We start from the raw sequence: 10,183 nt of genomic DNA on the forward strand, positions 1-10,183 counted from the left end.
CGACCACTGTACTCCCTGTAAACTCACAACCGACCACTGTACTCCCTGTAAACTCACAACCAACCACTGTACTCCCTGTAAACTCACAACCAACCACTGTACTCCCTGTAATCTCACAACCGACCACTGTACTCCCTGTAAACTCACAACCAACCACTGTACTCCCTGTAAACTCACAACCGACCACTGTACTCCCTGTAAACTCACAACCGACCACTGTACTCCCTGTAAACTCACAACCAACCACTGTACTCCCTGTAAACTCACAACCGACCACTGTACTCCCTGTAAACTCACAACCGACCACTGTACTCCCTGTAAACTCACAACCAACCACTGTACTCCCTGTAAACTCACAACCAAACACTGTACTCCCTGTAAACTCACAACCAAACACTGTACTCCCTGTAAACTCACAACCGACCACTGTACTCCCTGTAAACTCACAACCGACCACTGTACTCCCTGTAAACTCACAACCAAACACTGTACTCCCTGTAAACTCACAACCAAACACTGTACTCCCTGTAAACTCACAACCAACCACTGTACTCCCTGTAAACTCACAACCGACCACTGTACTCCCTGTAAACTCACAACCAACCACTGTACTCCCTGTAAACTCACAACCAACCACTGTACTCCCTGTAAACTCACAACCGACCACTGTACTCCCTGTAAACTCACAACCGACCACTGTACTCCCTGTAAACTCACAACCGACCACTGTACTCCCTGTAAACTCACAACCAACCACTGTACTCCCTGTAAACTCACAACCAAACACTGTACTCCCTGTAAACTCACAACCGACCACTGTACTCCCTGTAAACTCACAACCGACCACTGTACTCCCTGTAAACTCACAACCGACCACTGTACTCCCTGTAAACTCACAACCAAACACTGTACTCCCTGTAAACTCACAACCAACCACTGTACTCCCTGTAAACTCACAACCGACCACTGTACTCCCTGTAATCTCACAACCAAACACTGTACTCCCTGTAAACTCACAACCAACCACTGTACTCCCTGTAAACTCACAACCGACCACTGTACTCCCTGTAAACTCACAACCAACCACTGTACTCCCTGTAATCTCACAACCGACCACTGTACTCCCTGTAATCTCACAACCGACCACTGTACTCCCTGTAAACTCACAACCGACCACTGTACTCCCTGTAAACTCACAACCAAACACTGTACTCCCTGTAAACTCACAACCAACCGCTGTACTCCCTGTAAACTCACAACCGACCACTGTACTCCCTGTAATCTCACAACCGACCACTGTACTCCCTGTAATCTCACAACCGACCACTGTACTCCCTGTAAACTCACAACCGACCACTGTACTCCCTGTAAACTCACAACCAAACACTGTACTCCCTGTAAACTCACAACCGACCACTGTACTCCCTGTAAACTCACAACCAACCACTGTACTCCCTGTAAACTCACAACCGACCACTGTACTCCCTGTAAACTCACAACCGACCACTGTACTCCCTGTAAACTCACAACCGACCACTGTACTCCCTGTAAACTCACAACCGACCACTGTACTCCCTGTAAACTCACAACCGACCGCTGTACTCCCTGTAAACTCACAACCAACCACTGTACTCCCTGTAATCTCACAACCAAACACTGTACTCCCTGTAAACTCACAACCAACCGCTGTACTCCCTGTAAACTCACAACCGACCACTGTACTCCCTGTAAACTCACAACCGACCACTGTACTCCCTGTAAACTCACAACCAACCACTGTACTCCCTGTAAACTCACAACCGACCACTGTACTCCCTGTAAACTCACAACCAACCACTGTACTCCCTGTAATCTCACAACCGACCACTGTACTCCCTGTAATCTCACAACCAAACACTGTACTCCCTGTAAACTCACAACCGACCACTGTACTCCCTGTAAACTCACAACCGACCACTGTACTCCCTGTAAACTCACAACCGACCACTGTACTCCCTGTAAACTCACAACCAACCACTGTACTCCCTGTAATCTCACAACCAAACACTGTACTCCCTGTAAACTCACAACCGACCACTGTACTCCCGGTAAACTCACAACCAACCGCTGTACTCCCTGTAAACTCACAACCGACCACTGTACTCCCGGTAAACTCACAACCAACCACTGTACTCCCTGTAATCTCACAACCGACCACTGTACTCCCTGTAAACTCACAACCGACCACTGTACTCCCGGTAAACTCACAACCAACTACTGTACTCCCTGTAAACTCACAACCGACCACTGTACTCCCTGTAAACTCACAACCGACCACTGTACTCCCTGTAATCTCACAACCAAACACTGTACTCCCTGTAAACTCACAACCGACCACTGTACTCCCTGTAAACTCACAACCAACCACTGTACTCCATGTAAACTCACAACCGACCACTGTACTCCATGTAAACTCACAACCGACCACTGTACTCCCTGTAAACTCACAACCAACCGCTGTACTCCATGTAAACTCACAACCGACCACTGTACTCCCTGTAAACTCACAACCGACCACTGTACTCCCTGTAATCTCACAACCGACCACTGTACTCCCTGTAAACTCACAACCGACCACTGTACTCCCTGTAAACTCACAACCGACCACTGTACTCCCTGTAAACTCACAACCGACCACTGTACTCCCTGTAAACTCACAACCAACCACTGTACTCCATGTAAACTCACAACCGACCACTGTACTCCCTGTAAACTCACAACCGACCACTGTACTCCCTGTAAACTCACAACCAACCGCTGTACTCCCTGTAAACTCACAACCGACCACTGTACTCCCTGTAAACTCACAACCAACCACTGTACTCCCTGTAAACTCACAACCAACCACTGTACTCCCTGTAAACTCACAACCGACCACTGTACTCCCTGTAAACTCACAACCAACCACTGTACTCCCTGTAAACTCACAACCGACCACTGTACTCCCTGTAAACTCACAACCGACCACTGTACTCCCTGTAAACTCACAACCAACCACTGTACTCCCTGTAAACTCACAACCAACCACTGTACTCCCTGTAAACTCACAACCAACCACTGTACTCCCTGTAAACTCACAACCAACCACTGTACTCCCTGTAAACTCACAACCAACCACTGTACTCCCTGTAAACTCACAACCAACCACTGTACTCCCTGTAAACTCACAACCAACCACTGTACTCCATGTAAACTCACAACCGACCACTGTACTCCCTGTAAACTCACAACCAAACACTGTACTCCCTGTAAACTCACAACCAACCACTGTACTCCCTGTAAACTCACAACCAACCACTGTACTCCCTGTAAACTCACAACCGACCACTGTACTCCCTGTAATCTCACAACCAAACACTGTACTCCCTGTAAACTCACAACCGACCACTGTACTCCCTGTAACCTCACAACCAAACACTGTACTCCCTGTAAACTCACAACCGACCACTGTACTCCCTGTAAACTCACAACCAACCACTGTACTCCCTGTAAACTCACAACCGACCACTGTACTCCCTGTAAACTCACAACCAACCACTGTACTCCCTGTAAACTCACAACCGACCACTGTACTCCCTGTAAACTCACAACCAACCGCTGTACTCCCTGTAAACTCACAACCAACCACTGTACTCCCTGTAATCTCACAACCAAACACTGTACTCCCTGTAAACTCACAACCGACCACTGTACTCCCTGTAACCTCACAACCAAACACTGTACTCCCTGTAAACTCACAACCGACCACTGTACTCCCTGTAAACTCACAACCGACCGCTGTACTCCCTGTAAACTCACAACCAACCACTGTACTCCATGTAAACTCACAACCGACCACTGTACTCCCTGTAAACTCACAACCAAACACTGTACTCCCTGTAAACTCACAACCGACCACTGTACTCCCTGTAAACTCACAACAGACCACTGTACTCCCTGTAAACTCACAACCAACCACTGTACTCCCTGTAAACTCACAACCAACCACTGTACTCCATGTAAACTCACAACCGACCACTGTACTCCCTGTAAACTCACAACCGACTACTGTACTCCCTGTAAACTCACAACCAACCGCTGTACTCCCTGTAAACTCACAACCAACCACTGTACTCCCTGTAAACTCACAACCAACCGCTGTACTCCCTGTAAACTCACAACCGACCACTGTACTCCCTGTAAACTCACAACCAACCGCTGTACTCCCTGTAAACTCACAACCAACCGCTGTACTCCCTGTAATCTCACAACCAACCACTGTACTCCCTGTAAACTCACAACCAACCACTGTACTCCCTGTAAACTCACAACCAACCACTGTACTCCCTGTAAACTCACAACCAACCACTGTACTCCCTGTAAACTCACAACCAACCGCTGTACTCCCTGTAAACTCACAACCAACCACTGTACTCCATGTAAACTCACAACCGACCACTGTACTCCCTGTAAACTCACAACCGACCACTGTACTCCCTGTAAACTCACAACCAACCGCTGTACTCCCTGTAAACTCACAACCAACCACTGTACTCCCTGTAATCTCACAACCAAACACTGTACTCCCTGTAAACTCACAACCGACCACTGTACTCCCTGTAACCTCACAACCAAACACTGTACTCCCTGTAAACTCACAACCGACCACTGTACTCCCTGTAAACTCACAACCGACCGCTGTACTCCCTGTAAACTCACAACCAACCACTGTACTCCCTGTAAACTCACAACCGACCACTGTACTCCCTGTAAACTCACAACCAACCACTGTACTCCCTGTAAACTCACAACTGAACGCTGTACTCCCGGTAAACTCACAACCAACTACTGTACTCCCTGTAAACTCACAACCAACCGCTGTACTCCCTGTAAACTCACAATTGAACACTGTACTCCCTGTAATCTCACAACCAACTGCTGTACTCCCTGTAAACTCACAACCAACCACTGTACTCACTGTAATCTCACAACCAAACACTGTACTCCCTGTAAACTCACAACCGACCACTGTACTCCCTGTAAACTCACAACCGACCACTGTATTCCCTGTAATCTCACAACCAAACACTGTACTCCCTGTAAACTCACAACCAACCATTGTACTCCCTGTAAACTCACAACGAAACACTGTACTCCCTGTAATCTCACAACCAACCGCTGTACTCCCTGTAAACTCACAACCAACCACTGTACTCCCTGTAATCTCACAATCAAACACTGTACTCCCTGTAAACTCACAACCAACCACTGTACTCCCTGTAAACTCACAACCAAACACTGTACTCACTGTAAGATCACAACCAACCGCTGTACTCCCTGTAAACTCACAACCAACTACTGTACTCCCTGTAAACTCACAACCAACCACTGTACTCCCTGTATTCTCAGAACCAACTACTGTACTCACTGTAAACTCACAACCAAACACTGTACTCCCTGTAATCTCACAACCAACTGCTGTACTCACTGTAAGATCACAACCAACCACTGTACTCCCTGTAATCTCACAACCAACTACTGTACTCACTGTAAGATCACAACCAACCACTGTACTCCCTGTAATCTCACAACCAACTACTGTACTCCCTGTAATCTCACAACCAACTACTGTACTCCCTGTAAACTTACAACCAAACACTGTACTCCCTGTAAACTCACAATCACTGTACTCCCTGTAATCTCACAACCAACCGCTGTACTCCCTGTAATCTCACAACTGAACACTGTACTCCCTGTAAACTCACAACCGACCACTGTACATAGAACATAGAACATAGAATAGTACAGCACAGTACAGGCCCTTCGGCCCACAATGTTGTGCCGACCCTCAAACCCTGCCTCCCATATAACCTCCCACCTTAAATTCCTCCATATACCTGTCGAGTAGTCTCTTAAACTTCACTAGTGTATCTGCCTCCACCACTGACTCAGGCAGTGCATTCCATGCACCAACCACTCTCTGAGTAAAAAACCTTCCTCTAATATCCCCCTTGAACTTCCCACCCCTTACCTTAAAGCCATGTCCTCTTGTATTGAGCAGTGGTGCCCTGGGGAAGAGGCGCTGGCTATCCACTCTATCTATTCCTCTTATTATCTTGTACACCTCTATCATGTCTCCTCTCATCCTCCTTCTCTCCAAAGCTCCCTTAAACTCTGATCATAATGCATACTTTCTAAACCAGGCAGCATCCTGGTAAATCTCCTCTGTACCCTTTCCAATGCTTCCACATCCTTCCTATAGTGAGGTGACCAGAACTGGACACAGTACTCCAAGTGTGGCCTAACCAGAGTTTTATAGAACTGCATCATTACATCGCGACTCTTAAACTCTATCCCTTGACTTATGAAAGCTAACACCCAATAAGCTTTCTTAACTACCCTATCTACCTGTCAGGCATCTTTCAGGGATCTGTGGACATGTACCCCCGGATCCATCTGCTCCTTCACACTACCAAGTATCCTGCCATTTACTTTGTACTCTGCCTTGGAGTTTGTCCTTCCAAAGTGTACCACCTCACACTTCTCTGGGTTGAACTCCATTTGCCACTTCTCAGCCCACTTCTGCATCCTATCAATGTCTCTCTGCAATCTTTGACAATCCTCAACAGTATCTATAACACCACTAACCTTTGTGTCGTCTGCAAACTTGCCAACCCACCCTTCTACCCCCACATCCAGGTCGTGAATAAAAATCACGAAAAGTAGAGGTCCCAGAACAGATCCTTGTGGGACACCACTAGTCACAATCCTCCAATCTGAATGTACTCCCTCCACCGCCACCCTCTGCCTTCTGCAGGCAAACCAATTCTGAATCCACCTGGCCAAACTTCCCTGGATCCCATGCCTTCTAACTTTCTGAATAAGCCTACCGTGTGGAACCTTGTCAAATGCCTTACTAAAATCCATATAGATCACATCCACTGCACTACCCTCATCTATATGCCTGGTCACCTCCTCAAAGAACTCTATCAGGCTTGTTAGACACGATCTGCCATTCACAAAGCCATGCTGACTGTCCCTGATCAGACCATGATTCTCTAAATGCCTATAGATCCTATCTCTAAGAATCTTTTCCAACAGCTTTCCCACCACAGACGTAAGGCTCACTGGTCTACAATTACCCAGACTATCCCTACTACCTTTTTTGAACAAGGGGACAACATTCGCCTCCCTCCAATCCTCCGGTACCATTCCCATGGACAACGAGGACATAAAGATCCTAGCCAGAGGCTCAGCAATCTCTTCTCTCGCCTCGTGGAGCAGCCTGGGGAATATTCCGTCAGGCCCCGGGGACTTATCTGTCCTAATGTATTTTAACAACTCCAACACCTTCTCTCCCTTAATATCAACATGCTCCAGAACATCAACCTCACTCATATTGTCCTCACCATCATCAAGTTCCCTCTCATTGATGAATACTGAAGAGAAGTATTCATTGAGGACCTTGCTCACTTCCACAGCCTCCAGGCACATCTTCCCACCTTTATCTCTAATTGGTCCTACCTTCACTCCTGTCATCCTTCTTTTCTTCACATAATTGAAGAATGCCTTAGGGTTTTCCTTTATCCTACTCACCAAGGCCTTCTCATGCCCTCTTCTTGCTCTTCTCAGCCCCTTCTTAAGCTCCTTTCTTGCTTCCCTATATTCCTCAATAGACCCATCTGATCCATGCTTCCTAAATCTCATGTATGCTGCCTTCTTCCACCTGACTAGATTTTCCACCTCACTTGTCACCCATGGTTCCTTCACCCTACCGTTCTTTATCTTCCTCACCGGGACAAATTTATCCCTAACATCCTGCAAGAGATCTCTAAACATCGACCACATGTCCATAGTACATTTCCCTGCAAAAACATTATCCCAACTCACACCCGCAAGTTCTAGCCTTATAGCCTCATAATTTACCCTTCCCCAATTAAAAATTTTCCTGTCCTCTCTGATTCTATACTTTTCCATGATCATGCTAAAGGCCAGGGAGTGGTGGTCACTGTCCTCCAGATGCTCACCCACTGAGAGATCTGTGACCTGACCCGGTTCATTACCTAGTACTAGATCTAGTATGGCATTCCCCCGGTCGGCCTGTCCACATACTGTGACAGGAATCCATCCTGGACACACTTAACAAACTCTGCCCCATCTAAACCCTTGGAACTAATCAGGTGCCAATCAATATTAGGGAAGTTAAAGTCACCCATGATAACAACCCTGTTATTTTTGCACCTTTCCAAAATCTGCCTCCCAATCTGCTCCTCTGTATCTCTGCTGCTACCAGGGGGCCTATAGAATACTCCCAACAGAGTAACTGCTCCCTTCCTGTTCCTGACTTCCAACCATACTGACTCAAAAGAGGATCCTGCTACATTACCCACCCTTTCTGTAGCTGTAATAGTATCCCTGACCAGTAATGCCACCCCTCCTCCCCTTTTTCTGCCCTCTCTATATCTTTTAAAGCACTGAAATCCAGGAATATTGAGAATCCATTCCTGCCCTGGTGCCAACCAAGTCTCTGGGCCACTACATCATAATTCCATGTATGTATCCAAGCTCTCAGTTCATCACCTTTGTTCCTGATGCTTCTTGCATTGAGGTACACACATTTCAGCCCTTCTACCTTACTGTCTTTACACCGTTTATTCTGCTTCTCTTTCCTCAAAGCCTCTCTGTATGTTAGATCTGGCTTTACTCCATGCACTTCTTTCACTGCTCTATCACTCTGGGTCCCATCCCCCTCGCAAATTAGTTTAAACCCTCCCAAACCATGCTAGCAAACCTACCTGCAAGGATATTGCTCCCCCTCGAGTTCAGGTGCAACCCATCCAATCCGTACAGGTCCCACCTTCCCCAGAAGAGATCCCAATGATCTAAAAATCTAAAACCCTGCTCCCTGCACCAACTCCTCAGCCACGCATTCAACTGCCATCTCCTCCAATTCTTACCATCACTGTCACGTAGCACTGGCAGCAATCCTGAGAACACCACCCTTGAGGTCCTATTCTTCAGCCTTCTGCCTAATTCCCGAAACTCACACTTCAGGACCTCATCCCTCTTCCTGCCTATGTTGTTGGTCCCAACATGTATCACGACTTCTGGTTGCTTTCCCTCTCGTACCAGGATGCCGTGCACCCGGTTAGAGACATCCCGGACCCTGGCAAACCGGGAGGCAACAAACCATGCAGGTGTCCTTCTCACGTCCACAAAATCTCCTGTCTACTGTATTCCCTGTAAACTCACAACCAACCACTGTACACCCTGTAATCTCACAACCAAACACTGTACTCCCTGTAAATTCACAACTGACTACTGTACTCCCTGTAAACTCACAACCAACCACTGTACTCCCTGTAATCTCACAACCAGACACTGTACTCCCTGTAATCTCACAACCAACCACTGTAGTCCCTGTAATCTCACAATTGAACACTGTACTCCCTGTAAACTCACAACCTACCACTGTACTCACTGTAATCTCACAATTGAATACTGTACTCCCTGTAATCTCACAACCAACCACTGTACTCACTGTAATCTCACAATTGAACACTGTACTCCCTGTAATCTCACAACCAACCACTGTACTCCCTGTAAACTCATAACCAATCGCTGTACTCCCTGTAAGATCACAACCAACTACTGTACTCCCTGTAATCTCACAACCAAACACTGTACTCCCTGTAAACTCACAACTGACTACTGTACTCCCTGTAAACTCACAACCGACTACTGTACTCCCTGTAATCTCACAACCAAACACTGTACTCCCTGTAAACTCACAACTGACTACTGTACTCCCTGTAAACTCACAACCAACCACTGTACTCCCTGTAATCTCACAACCAGACACTGTACTCCCTGTAAACTCACAACCGACTACTGTACTCCCTGTAATCTCACAACCAAACACTGTACTCCCTGTAATCTCACAATCAAACACTGTACTCCCTGTAAGCATGGCCAGGTTCTGCTCCCATTCCATCTACGTTTGTAGATGGCACCAGCCTAGTGGGATGTATCTCAAATGCCGATGAGTCAGAGTATAGCAAGGAGATAGAGAGCCTAGTGACATGGTGTCATAACACTATGACGGGAAAGCAGCATCCATCATCAGGGACCCCCATCACCCAGGCCATGCTCTCTTCTCTCTGCT

Source organism: Mobula hypostoma, chromosome 10, assembly GCF_963921235.1.
Source record: "Mobula hypostoma chromosome 10, sMobHyp1.1, whole genome shotgun sequence".
Taxonomy (NCBI): domain Eukaryota; kingdom Metazoa; phylum Chordata; class Chondrichthyes; order Myliobatiformes; family Myliobatidae; genus Mobula; species Mobula hypostoma.